The following is a 14,900-nucleotide window of genomic DNA, read 5'->3' as shown; positions in this document are numbered from 1 at the left end:
AGTCTTCCCTGGCCTTTCAGCATTTCATGGCTATTAAACTTCTGTATGTTGCTGTAAAGTATACTGCCCTTGGCATACCAATTTTAAATGTACTATCATTAAACCCAATGTACTGCACACATATACATTCCAATTCAAGTATACTACAGTAAGTTCGTGTTACCCATTGATAATGATATTAACATCTTTTACCCCTTTTTCACAAAAATAATCACCACAAATATAGTCAGACAACTATTGCAAAGAAAGCAATACCAACTTAATTTTATGAATTGTATAGAGTTATCACAGCAAATTAAAATAGCTCCACTGTATTAATTACACAATCGGGGTTTTTATTCACTGATACATAATAGAAATGCATTACATCGAATGAAACTTACAAGTTCAATTCCCAATTAATATATTTGTTTGACGGATTAAACACAATGATCCATATTCCTTGCTTTTATTTATTTAAAATTTGTGACCATTTGTTTAAGTTGGGTCATAGCCACAAAATAGGAATTCAAATGTGAATTTAAATATTATAAGAGGAAAACAAACCATCCCTGGTGTTCTCTTACTATTTTAGACTTTAAATATTTTAAAATTGGACATCCACATGCAGAAGAATGAAACTAGACCACTCTCTTGCACCATACACAAAGATAAACTCAAAATGGATGAAAGATCTAAATGTGAGACAAGATTCCATCAAAATCCTAGAGGAGAACACAGGCAACACCCTTTTTGAACTTGGCCACAGTAACTTCTTACAAGATACATCCAGGAAGGCAAAAGAAACAAAAGCAAAAATGAACTATTGGGACTTCATCAAGATAAGAAGCTTTTGCACAGCAAAGGATACAGTCAACAAAACTAAAAGACAACCTACAGAATGGGAGAAGATATTTGCAAATGACATATTAGATAAAGGGCTAGTTTCCAAGATCTATAAAGAACTTATTAAACTCAACAGCAAAGAAACAAACAATCCAATCATGAAATGGGCAAAAGACATGAACAGAAATCTCACAGAGGAAGACATAGACATGGCCAACAAGCACATGAGAAAATGCTCTGCATCACTTGCCATCAGGGAAATACAAATCAAAACCACAATGAGATACCACCTCACACCAGTGAGAATGGGGAAAATTAACAAGGCAGGAAACCACAAATTTTGGAGAGGATGCGGAGAAAAGGGAACCCTCTTGCACTATTGGTGGGAATGTGAACTGGTGCAGCCACTCTGGAAAACTGTGTGGAGGTTCCTCAAAGAGTTAAAAATAGATCTGCCCTACGACCCAGCAATTGTACTGCTGGGGATTTACCTCAAAGATACAAATGCAATGAAACGCCGGGACACCTGCACCCCGATGTTTATAGCAGCAATGGCCACAATAGCCAAACTTTGGAAGGAGCCTCGGTGTCCATTGAAAGATAAATGGATAAAGAAGATGTGGTTTATGTATACAAAGGAATATTACTCAGCCATTAGAAACGACAAATATCCACCATTTGCTTCAACGTGGATGGAACTGGAGGGTATTATGCTGAGTGAAATAAGTCAATCGGAGAAGGACAAACATTATACGGTCTCATTCATTTGGGGAATATAAATAATAGTGAAAGGGAATAAAGAGGAAAGGAGAAAAAATAAGTAGGAAATATCAGAAAGGGAGACAGAACATGGAAGAATCCTAACTCTGGGAAACGAACTAGGGCTGATGGAAGGGGAGGAGGGCGGGGGGTGGGGGTGACTGGGTGGCAGGCACTGAGGTGGGCACTTGACGGGATGAGCACTGGGTGTTATTCTGTATGTTGGCAAATTGAACATCAATAAAAAATAAAATTATTATTAAAAGAAAATCTCCCCATTAAAAAATATTTTAAAATTTAATGCCATGATAGAGTATGTTACTCATATTAAACTCATAATACCAATTTTTCTTCAAAATAACTTATTAGATGATACTTTTAGCAGCAATGGAAAAACTCACCAAAACACAGCCATTAGAATTTTGTGGTATTTAGCCCTGTATTCATCATACTGTTGTTTCTAAGCTCTCATTCTTCAAGAACTCCGTTATCCCCTTCCCACTAACTCTGGGTTTTTCTCTTTAGTAGCAGTCATTATAGGTCCCTCTGATATGGTCTATTTTTCCAGAGCAGTTCACAACCAGGCTCTTTTTGCCTGTTTTTTAATAGACGGAAAGTCTATTAAATTAGGAATTAGGTCAATGGCCAGCTTCTAGGACTAACCCAAACCTTTGCTTTCACTCCTGTTACAACAGAAGAAGAATCCTCTTTTTTTTTTTTTTTTTTAGAATCCTCTTTTATTGTCAAAGTCCAACCTTTCTACCTATGGTCTTGACTCCATATAACTTCCTTTCTCAAAGACCTCAACCTATAATTATCCCCTGAAATATCTGTAACAATTTTTGCTTTTTATTACATCAGCTCTATCAGCATTCAAATGCCTCTATTGTCTCACATTAAAAACAAAACCTAACCTTGGTCTCGTATCTTGCCTCTTCTTGGATAGCTAGCCTTCACAGTTAAACTTGAAGAATGAAGTATCTCTATTCATATTCTTTGCTTCCTTTCTTTATCATTTCTTAGCACATTCCAATTAAATTTCTGTCCCCAGGATTTCCCTGAAATTTCTCATCAAGGTCAGGAACACATTCCCTACTGCCACACCCAAAGCCCAACTTTCTGTTCTCACCATCTCAGCAGCCAACAGACCTAAGTAAACACCCCACCCCTTGAAAGGTTTTCTCAAGACTATACTATAATGTAGAACATTTTGCCACTTATCTGTTTTGGTTATGCAAATGTCCCACTTTGAGATTATAAAAAACTACCATATGAAACTTCTTGCTATACTTCTTACCATAATGATGCTACAGTATCCTCTTTATGAAACTGTAGAAAATAATTGTCTTATTCACAGATTTAGTTGTTTCTAAGCAACTGACTACTATGAAGCATATAACTGGCCTGTTCTCCTCTTTGAACTTGTTGCTAAATTTAAAATCAATTTTATGATTAACCTCAAGCATAACACAAGATCTTATAGCATTATTTTATTTTTTCTATATTCATCTGAATACTACTTTTCTCTCCACTTATTGCCCACAATAGCACTTTTTAAAGCCATTTAAAATCCTCTCAGCATCAAGCTCAGGGTAAACATTCAAATACAGTTTAAAAAAAAACCAAAACAATGACAGCAACAAGGTCAGTGGGGGAAGCTGTCTACTTCAACTTCTTAGAAGTGGCTTTTCTAGGCATCCTCTTCCCTCTTTCCTTCTGATTTTCAGAACCTATTACTTAGTATCCCCTAGCAAGTTGTTTTGTGTTACTTAGGCTAAAAGTCCTCTTCTTTTAGAACAATTCAGAATTGGCTGCAGCTCCTCTCTTCCTTCTTCCCCTTTGCCAGGGATAAGGAGTGTAGGGCATGGCATGTCCAAGGCATAGCTTCCAGGAGACTGGTTACATACAGGGAGATCCACTATTCAAATACAGATCTTCGGGGATCCCTGGGTGGCTCAGCGGTTTGGTGCCTGCCTTTGGCCCAGGGTGCGAGCCGGGATCGAGTCCCGTGTCGGGCTCCTGGCATGGAGCCTGCTTCTCCCTCTTCCTGTGTCTCTGCCTCTCTTTCTCTCTCTCTATCATAAATAAAGATTAAAAAAAAATACAGATCTTCCTTGAGTTATGATGGGGTTACATCCCCCAAAAAACCCACTGTGAGCTGAAAATATCCTAAGTCAAAAATGCATCCAATAGACCTAATCTACGAAAAATCACAGCTTAGCCTAGCCTACCTTAAATGTGCTCAGAACACTGACATTAGCCTACAGTTGGGCAAAATCATCGAACACAGAGCCAGTCTTATAATGGAGTACTGGCTAAATTATGTAATTGACCTAAACTACTGAAACTGACAAATAGTATGGTTGTAAGGGTATATGCTGTTAATTACTCTTGTGATCACATGCCTGATTGGGAGCTGCAGCTTGTTGTTGCTACCCAGCATCATGAGAGTAGGTACCACACATCACTAGCCTGGGAAAAGGCCAAAATTCAAAGTATCGTTTCCACCAAATGGGCATCACTTTTGCACCACTGTAAAGTCTAAAAACTGTAAATCAATCACCAGAGGTTGGTGACTGTCTGCAAATTATGACGGTCATGGATTGAAACCCTCTGAATAAAGCAGGAATCCATGAGTCCAAATGAATGAATGAATGAATGAATGAATGAAAGAACAGTGGAGAAGAGAAAGCCTCATGAAGCCTTAAACTATCTTCCCACAAAACACTAATTAATGATTGTAAAATACACATTAACTTTACAATGGAGAAACCTGGCAGACACCATCTTACCAAATGATAAAAATTAGTATCATCAGTAGCAATCTATATCATATGCCTCCTTAATATGATACATTGAGAAGAACACAGCAAAGCTGTAGTGTTATTCTTAACAAAAATACATAAATCATGAGGAAATATCAGCCAAATCTAAATTTAGGGATCTAAATTCTGCAAGGTAACTAGCCTCTGCTTAGTGAGGTCAAAGGGCTTTAAAATTGCAAACAAGTCTTAGAACAATATACATGGACTGAAGCTTGGAGGGAAAGGCACACTAATTTTGAACTGAATTTAGCCATTTTAAACATAGCTTTAGTTGCATACTCCATTTATTCATTCACTCATTCATTCCTCAATTAAATAACTATTATGAGCCACAGACTGCTAAGTGTTGTTAGTAAAATAATAAAAATGAAAAATTATGTATAAGTACTTTAGAATGGTAGTTGCACAATTTAGCCAAGTGCCCTGTCACTTTATCACAAGAACTGCCTTTCCTCCAGTTTCCACTAACATGTTCCTCGCTTCCATTTGAGACCTCACCAGAAGTACCTGTAACATTCATAGCTGTAGGAACAGTCTCTTCAAGGCAATCTAGACCATTTGTATCATATGTCTCAAAACTTCCCCTGCCTCTATCCATTAATGCCTTATCTAATCCAAAACCACTTTCAGTTTTAGTATTTGTTTCAGCAGCACTCTAATTCCCAGTACCAAAATCTGTTATTAGTCAGGGTTCTCTAGATTCTAGAGAGGAATCCATTCTAGAAATGCGCCAATAAGGTAATCCTATATCCTATATGTATAAAGGGAGAGAGACAGAGGGAGGAAGAGATTTATTTTAAGAAACTGGCTCATCGGATTGTGGGGAACAGCAAACCCAAAACGTGTGGGGCGGGCTGTAATTTCTGGATTCAGGCAAGGTCTCTATGTTGCCTTCAGAGACCAAATTCTTTCTTCCTCAGGAAACCTCTGCTTTGCCCTTAAGGCCCTTCACTGACTGGATTACATGATGGAGGGTAATCTGCTTTACTCAAGTCTACTGATTTAAATGTTAATCACATCTCTGGGTGCTAGGGTGGCTCAGTTGTGAAGCAGCATCTGACCTGATCTATGGGTCGTGAGTTCAAGCTCCGAGTTGGGCTCCACACTGGGCATGGAGCCTACTTAAATGTTAATCACATCTAAAGAAAATCTTCATAGTAATATGTAGACTGTTTAACCAAACAACTGGGAACCACAGCCTTACCAATTTGACACATAAAATTAACAATCATACTGACCTCACTAATTTCCTGTCATCATTAATGTTATGTCTCAATAATATAAAAATGATAATTTCAACAATGTTTATAACCTTTTAATTTTTTTCACTACAATGAAAATATTCTAAACCTCAGTTACTATACCATAATATCAGGAATTTTACAAAGAGCAGTAACAAGTAATTCCATGAGAAATCTCTGATGGAGGAGGATGTATCTTACAACTATGGAAATGTACATCCAACAAACATTTAAGTTTAGCGTTAGAGAGACAATATGAAAGAAAAGCTCATTTTGTTGAGTTCTATTCCTTGATAACAAATAACTGAAGAAACACAAAGTAGAAGTTGGACTCTATTAAATGCTCACATATTCTCAGCACTGCATATGATGCCAGTAAGAAATCCAGTCAGTGCCCTTTGTAACAAGTGGTCAACTGGAGTTTTTCCTGTTGAAACCTGGGTCAGACATTCTTCAACTCTAGGGTCAATTGTTTCAGCTTCTATTTTACTCTTCTTTGTCCTGCTTTCTGATGCTGGAACTGAACCCCCTGCAGAATTTTCTCCTTTGTTAGCTAGAAGAATTTTAGCTTCTGTCAATAGAGGGCACCGGAGTGACACTGAAGAAAATAGAGGTGGGAAGGCATTTCTGCCTTTTTTATTCAGAGCTAGAGCCAAGCGTCCCTCACAGACCAGCCAGGGCCACTTTCAGTCAACTCCAGCAAGCAGATAAAGTAATCTGGCTGTACCCTCAGTATGCAAACTTCCCATTTGGTGGACAGCTTCCATGGCTGCTCTGGTGGGGCCATTAGGCCACACACAACCCACCAGATACCTCTTATGAGCAGCTCCAGGTGCTACTTCTAAAGCAGCTCTGGCCATGCCATCAGGCCACATTCTTCCACTCAGTGGGCTGCTTCTATGGACCAGTTCCAGACCCCACACACCTTGCAGCAATGACAAGCTTCTTCCAAAGACTAGCTCTGGTCTGTACCATCTGGCCAGAGCTACTAACAGTGGACTTACTATTTCTCTGGTAACCATGCCCTCTTCAAAGAGGCTAAATCTCAGCTTCTGGGGTTGGAGGAGCTTTCCCAAGTCCTTAGTTCCTTCTTTTTGAGGCTACTTTTTGACACCTACTACTTGTGAAGCCCTTAATATCCTTTACTCCTTTAGAAGTCAACCACCTTTTACTAGATAATTCTTTATATTAAACCTCGTCATTCAAATTACTGTTTTAAATTTCTGTCTCCTGACTGGACTCTGACAGAGATCAATCCTACCTTTAATTTCATAATCTATAACTGTTCAAAACCAATCCAGGAACTAATATTGTTAAAATGTTGGGGTGCCTGGGTGGCTCAGTCACTTAAGCATCTGCATTCCCTCTCTGCCCCTCCTCTCCACTCCCATTCAAATAAATAAATAAATAAATAAATAAATAAATAAATAAATAAATAAATAAATAAATAAAATCTTTAACAAATTGTTAAAATGTCCATACTGCCCAAGTGATTTACAGATTTGATGCAGTCCCCATCAAAATCCCAATGGCATTCTTTACAGAAATGAAAAAAAAAATCCTAAAATTCATATAGAACTACAAAGATCCTGAAAAGACAACCCAATCTGGAGCAAGAAGAACAAAACTGGAGGCATCACACTTCCTGATTTCAAAATACACTACAAAGCACAGTAATAAAAATAGCGTGGTATTCGCATAAAAACAGACATATGGAACAGAATAGAGCCCAGACGTAAGACCACACACAACAGGAAAAGGATAGTCTCTTCAACAAATAGTGTAAAGAAAATTGGATATCCGTACGTAGAAAGATGAAATTGGACCCTTATCTCATACCACATATGAAAATTAAAGAGGATGAAAGACTTAAATGACAGATCCAAAACATTAGACCTACTAGAGGAACACAATGGGGAAAAGCTTCTTGACAGTGATCTGGGTAATGATTTTTCTCAATGTGACCAAAAGCACAGGCAACATAAGCAAAAATTATCATGTGGGATTGCATCAAACTTAAAAAAAAAAAAAAGCTTATGCACAGCAAAGGAAACCACATAGTGAAAAGCAACCTACAGAATGCGAGAAAATATTTACAAAGCATTATCTGATAAGGTGTTAATATCCAAAATAAATAAGGAACTCACACAACTAAGTGGCCAAAGAAATGAATATAAACTGGTACAGCCACTACGAAAAGCAGTACAGAGGTTTCTCAGAAAATTAAAAATAGAATTACCATATGATCCAGTAATACTACTTTCCAGTATACATTTGAAGGAAATGAAATCAGCACTTCCATATTCACTGCAGCATTGTCTACATTAGTTGTCCATTGATGGCTGAATGGAAAAGATGTGATATGCAAAATATTATTCAGTCTTGAATGGGAAATCATGCCACGTGCAACAATATGGATGAACACGGAGGACATTACGCTAAGTGAAATAAGCCAAATACAGAAAGACAAATGTGACATGATCTCACTTAGCTGTGAAATCTAAAATAGTGAAATAGAAGTAGTTGCTCGAAGTTGGTGGAAATGGGAAGATGTTGATCAAAGAGTAAAAGTTTCAATTATGCAAGATGAACATATCCTAGAGATCTACCATTAAGCATTGTGACTACATTTATAAATGTTGTTATGATACATCAGAAATTTGTTAACAGGGTAAATCTTAAGTGTTCTCATCACACACATATATACATTCAATGATAACTACATAAGGTGATGGATATGATAAATAATTTGATGCGGTGATCATCTCACAATGTATAAAAAATCAAGTTGTATACTTAAAAATTTTTACATGTATTTAAAAATTTTTAAAAAGATTTATTTATTTTTGAGAGAGTGCTCATGCACAGTAGAGGGAGGGGGAGAAGAAGAAAGAGTCGGAAACAGACTCCCTGATGAGCACAGAGCCCTATGCAGGGGCACTATCCCAGGACTCAGATCATGACCTGACTCAAAATCCAGAGTTGGATGCTTAACTAAGGCACCCCTCAAGTTGTACACTGTAAATATGTATAATTTTTATGTTGATTATACCTCAATAAAGCTAGAAAACAAAACACCCTTCTAGGAGTGCTGCTAAAAATGTGGGAATGGGAGGAACTTATATTCTTCTTGCCTTCTCTTTTGGCTATTGCTTTCATCTAGTGCTTAAACCACACGAACTTTGTGTAACTCTGTTGAAGCATCTGTGAACATACTAGACTTTACTGAAGACTAGAAGGGCAATGGGGAGATCGAAAGGTTACAGAGAATCCAGTCTTTCCAATTTTGTCCTTCCTTCTCCCTTTCATTTCTATGCCCACATTTCCTTATGTGCTCCATATTCTTCTGCCTCTCCTTGCCCCTGAAGCCCAAGCCAGTTACATTCAGGCTCTTATGGGGCTTACTCTCCACCAGAAACTTAGTAGGTAAACCAAAACCAAAACTCTCCCTAAGAAAAATTTTAACCAATTATGAAGGTACAGATCTCATTATATTTACATCTTAATATTTCAGTGTAAGAAATATATGTATATATAATGTATACTATGCATTTAACTATAATATCAAAATATATCAGAATAATATAAAAATATAACATCACAAAAAACACAAAAAATATAACATCACTATTATCAAAATATAGTTTTTATTTATATGGTTAGTTTTCACCATATGTCAGGATTATTTCCAAATTCAAAAACAATTTAACTGGCTTGGGGTTCACAAGTTGAAGCATCTCAGTAACTAGAATGAAAGTGCAATTACCTTTATTTAAATTCTAAAATTAATTTTGATATTTTAATATGATAGCAGAGGACAAAAGCTTACTATATAAAGACAAATATAAAAGTGAATTAAAAATGAAATCTCATACACATGAATAGATGAAATGGACTCATCTTTAAACTTTTGAGAGAAAGGTATACCTATTATTGCTACAAATTCTATCGATTTATTCACCCATTCAATGTTTACCACACCTACTATGCACAAGACTTTTCTGGGCCCTTGGGATATAGCAGAAAAGAGCAAGGTTTCTTATTTACTTATATGTTCTACTGGGAATATGAGATGACAGATCTTTATGAGCTGAAGTGTGTAATTGAGTATATACAGAACATTTAGTAACTTAGCTGATTCTAACCATTTTTAGATACTGCTTGTCTAATATTTCTGTAAATGCCAATCAAATAAAAGTTAGACAAGGTCATTTTGTTATACAGTGCAGGTTATTCATTCACTCTTTAAATAAACATATTATGTCCCATTACGTGACTGTAAACATACAAAGGTGAATAAGATGAAGAGACCATTTTTGTAGGAAAAGACAAAATAAACAAATAGATAAAATAACTTTGGAGAGTAATAAATTCTACTCAGGAAAAAACCGATGAGGGGGCACCTGGGTGGTTCAGTGGTTGAGCATCTGCCTTTGGCTCAGGGTGTTATTCCAGGGTCCTGAGATTGAGTCCCACATTGGGCTCCCCATAGGGAGCCTGCTTCTCCCTCTGTCTGGGCTTGCCCATCTCTCTGTCTCACTCATGAATGAACAAATGAATCTCAAAAAAAAAAAAAAAAAAAAAAAAGTAAAGAAAGAAAGAAAAAACTGATGAAATGTTAGTGGGGGAAATTTCAAAGATATATAAATATACACAAATACACATATCATGGAAATCGAATACCTATGAAACTATATGACATTTGAATTTATTTAGAATAAAAAACATTTATACAGTATTATAGACTAAGTTATTCAAAATTTTTTTTTAAAGATTTATTTATTCATTTGAAAGAGAGCATGTGTATGTGAGCATGCATGGAGGGGTGGGGGTGGCAGGGAAAGAATCTCAAGGAATTGCCCTGCTGAGTGTGAACCCAAAGAAGGGCTTGATCTCAAGATCCTGAGATCTGACCTTAGCTGAAATCAAGAGCTGGACACTCAATCAACAGAGTCACCAGGTGCCCCAATAATTTCACTTTTTAAATATAATTTTTAAACAAATTTTTCATTAAAAGCAAACGAAAAAAATCCTGTTATGCAGTCAGGGAAACATAGCATTCAACGTCACATAAATAACTTGGAAATTAAGATAAGGCCAAAAATACAAACATTTTGAGAATAAATGAAATATTGATAAAATTAAAAAGAAGGCAAATACTATTACTGTTTTGTCAACTGTGAACTATATTGCATTTTACTTTGGCTTTATGGCTTTTTCTTTACCTTCCCCCCAACCCCTCCAGTTTTAGGTCTTATTATTACAATGATATGGATGGTTCAGAAAAGCTTTATAGTTAGTCTGATCTGACATAGCATTGAGGATTTACTTAGTCATATGAAAATTTGTTTTCATTAGTTGTAGTTTATCAATATATTACCTCTAGCTTATAAAAACAAAATACAATAACAGCTTTTGTTACTGAAATACCTGCAGGAAGAAAATAATTTTGCCATTCTGACTCTAACCACTCCTAACGGCTTTCACCACTGAAATAATTTTGTTTTTAAATATATCATTGTTTATTAACAATGCAGCTACCCTTTATAGAAAAATGGACTGGAATAATAGAACACTTTTATATTTCCCCTTCTAATCATTTATCTGATTTTACTATGTCTGAACCAATTAAAATAATATTTTAAAGGGAGTAATAGTAAAATCTTAGAACAGTTTTCAAATATTCTTAAATGTTTCAGAAGAAGCAATTTACAAAAAAGTAAATATTATGCTCAGGTGCTACAAAGCAAATTCTCTAAGGATCTGTAGGATGAAGTGTTTTCTTGCTCAGCTGAAGTCACTACATATTTTTAAAAACACTACAATTGCATTTTATGTAACATCTGCAACTCAGATTCTTTGCAAATTTATCTTCTAAATGTCTTTCAAATTATCCACTAACTTATCTCTCTCTGGAATTCCAACAGCTCCCTCATCCAGTTTTCAATTCATTGTCTTCACTAAAGTCTTGATACTCTTTCTAAAGGTCAAAGCCAAATTTGTGATAGAGAAATATATGTAACTTTATGCATGAAATAACATGATATAGTGGCAGATTGGATAAATACTCTGATTTCAAAGATGTGATACTTTGAGATACCTGTAACAATAACAGGAAAATATCTGAGATTTCTGTTGACAACAAAGTCAGCTGTTATAAGTACTACATCTTTTTGCCTAAATCTGTAACTGAAGAAAATGTTAAATTATAGGTTAATAAAAAAGAAAGTATTATTTTTCTATTTAAAGTCATAAACTCCCTGAATTCTATGTCTGCACCTTTTGGGGTACAGGAGGGTTAAGAACCCCCACAACATCTCCCTGTTATCTTCAAGATAAAAATTTCTGTCATAGAGCTTAAGGGCACCTCTTGATGATTCTTTGCTACCACTCATCCCATTTTGAGCCTTATCTTTTTACAGCTCACATTCTACACAGTCACTCTTCTGCAGAATTCTGCAACATAATCCCTTTGCTTATAATGTTCTTCCCATTCTTTTGCCCAGCAAACTTCCAGTCATTCTACAAGTGCCCATATATCTATCATTACTTCAAAAAACCAAAACTGTTAGGTGCTCTTTCATTGTGCTTCCATAGCACCCAGAACTTACCCCTATCACATTTACCAACCTGAATTAAAATTGCCCTCCCCTATTAAAACATAAGCATTTGAACTGTACTTCGAACTGCTAGTCCTTGCATACCGCTGCAGAACAGGCACTTCAATAATTACGGAGGGATGGAAAGAAAGAAGGAAACTCCAATTTATTTGTTGTTTCATGACCTTGATTTCTTCTACCCTTACTTTCTGATCAACCCTCACAAATGCAAGCTGTTGGTCACCATGGGAATCATGAAAGTATAGAATTCATTAATATAAATTCCCTATTTTTTTTTAAAGATTTTTAATTTGCTTATTCATGAGAGACACACACAGAGAGAGAGAGAGAGAGAGAGGGAGAGGGAGAGGCAGAGGGAGAAGCAGGCTCCACGCAGGGAGCCTGACATGGGACTCGATCCCAGGTCTCCAGGATCAGGCCCTGGGCTGAAGGCAGCGCTAAACCACTGAGCCACCCGGGCTGCCCTAAATTCCCTATTTTTACTGGAAAACACCTCTGTGATGACCGAGAGTGAAGGTCATTATTACTATTGTTAAATATCCATGTCAGGAAGATTCTACCATCCTGCAATAACTATACTATCAAGATGGTATGTGTATGTATCCATCAGTAATTCTCAACTGTGCACACATGACTCCAAAGTGGTGGTTGTGGCAGAGGGATTAAGAGGCCCCCTTTTAGGGCAGTATTATCAGAATGACTGAGGGAGAGGGAGAGTTTTCAAACTACAAGCCCCTCAATTGAGCCACTGTTGCTGAGAGGAATGTGTGGTCATCTGCAAGTCTACCGTGGTGGTAAAAGGGATGAGAACCACTGTTTTGAATTGGTCCAAGAGCAGATCAAGCAAATGCTGTGTCAAAAGACTTCTTAAAAAATGGATAATAAAATGAGGCTGGGTGGTCAGTCTGTTCAGCTACTGACTCTTGATTTCAGCTCAGATCCTGATCTCAGAGTCATGAGATTAAGCCCCATCTTGGGCTCTTCATTGGACTGTGGAGCCTGCTTCAGATTCTCTCTCCTCCCTCTACCCAGCTCATGCATGCTCACTTGCTTTCTCCTTCTGTCATAAAAAAACAAAATAAAACACAAAAAAAACATAAAACCAGTGGATAATAAAATCGTTTCTGCATTACTTCAACTAGGCCGAAAGTACTACAAGTTGGAGGCGGGGAGAGAGCTGGGGAAAATTCAAAATATACTGGTATAAAATTGAAAACACAGGTGGGCTAGAAGTGGTACCCCCACCCCCCAAAAATACAATGAGACGACTAATTGAAATGAGAATCTACAAATTGCTGAGGGGATAAAAATTGAAGTCATGTTCTGAAAGGGAGTGAATTACTGTAACTTCTGAGTACTGATAAATTATAGTGTTACTACAAAGGGCTTTGAATGACAAAACTATTTATTTATTTATTTATTTATTTATTTATTTATTTATTTATTTATTTATTTTTAAAGATTCTATTTATTCACGAGAGACACAGAGAGGCACAGAGACACAGGCAGAGGGAGAAGCAGGCCCCATGCAGGGAGCCTGATGTGGGACTCGATCCCAGGTCTCCAGAATCACACCCCGGGCTGAAGGCGGTGCTAAACTGCTGAGCCACCTGGGCTTCCCGAATGACAAAACTTTTAAATGTGGATTTTATCCTAGGCCCAATGAGGCAGTAATGGTTTCTAAAGAAGGGTAGATTCTGTGGTTAAACAGTGATATACTTGGGATGATTAACCCAAGGGTCCTCACAAGATGAATTAAGAGGCTGAGAAAAGAGAGAAACCAAAGATGAATAATAAATTGAATCCCTAGCACCAGAAGAACTAACAAAAATGCTACAAAATACCACAAGACAGATCCTTCCATCTATGATCAGAAATGGCAAAAGGATGAGAAATTTATTGCATTATCTGTGTAGCATCTTAATTTAAGTAAAAATATCATTGACAAATGACATTATCAAATAATAAGTAAAAAATATCATTGACAAATGATATTTTTTACTTATATTAAAGTAAAATTTGATTTTAATTCACAAGGCCTCTTCCCGTCTCTTTCATCGTATCTGATTGTTCCTTGGGCTTTTCATTAGAAAGGAATAATGTAAACTTAACAAACAGAAAGAATACCTGCTGCTGGTTTTCAAAGCAATGCACACACTAAAACTTATTAAAAGTCTATAAAATATCTAAAAAGCAGTAATTTTTCAAATCTTCAAACACTTTACATGGCAATTTTATATTGAAGTGGGGAACTTTTTACCTTTAGTACCTGGAAGTTTTCAAAGAGATGTGTTTTGCTTAGTGCTTGTAGTCCACTGAAGCATTAAGGTTTATAATCACGTAATGATGTTCCTTTACAGTAGATCATACAATCTGTAAATTATCAGCCAGCTAATTTTTATGGTTGACACTTTCATGATTAAAAACAAGTCATCTCTTAGGGACAGCTTCACCGTGCTATACAAAGAACCAGCCAAAGCCTCAGTTACAAAGGTGGACTTTATGTCGGGTGGGGACCTGGACACACAGCCATCACGGATCTGAGCACCCCTTCCCCACAACAGAGAGGGACAGGGGTCGCCGTGCTGCGAGAACGCTGCAAGTCACGAGTGCCGAAGTGAGACAGGCTC

General features: G+C 36.8%; 1 protein-coding gene across 3 annotated transcripts in view; it reads right to left on the bottom strand.

Moving 5' to 3' along the window:
• Positions 1-14,900, bottom strand: part of MICU2 (mitochondrial calcium uptake 2) — a 126,076-nt gene that overhangs the window by 110,619 nt on the left and 557 nt on the right. The gene's annotated exons all lie outside the window — the stretch shown is intronic.

The sequence above is a fragment of the Canis lupus genome, chromosome 24, assembly GCF_048164855.1.
Source record: "Canis lupus baileyi chromosome 24, mCanLup2.hap1, whole genome shotgun sequence".
NCBI lineage: Eukaryota > Metazoa > Chordata > Mammalia > Carnivora > Canidae > Canis > Canis lupus.
The sequence above is the reverse complement of the archived record's forward strand: the minus strand, read 5'-3'. Positions and strand labels throughout refer to the sequence as shown.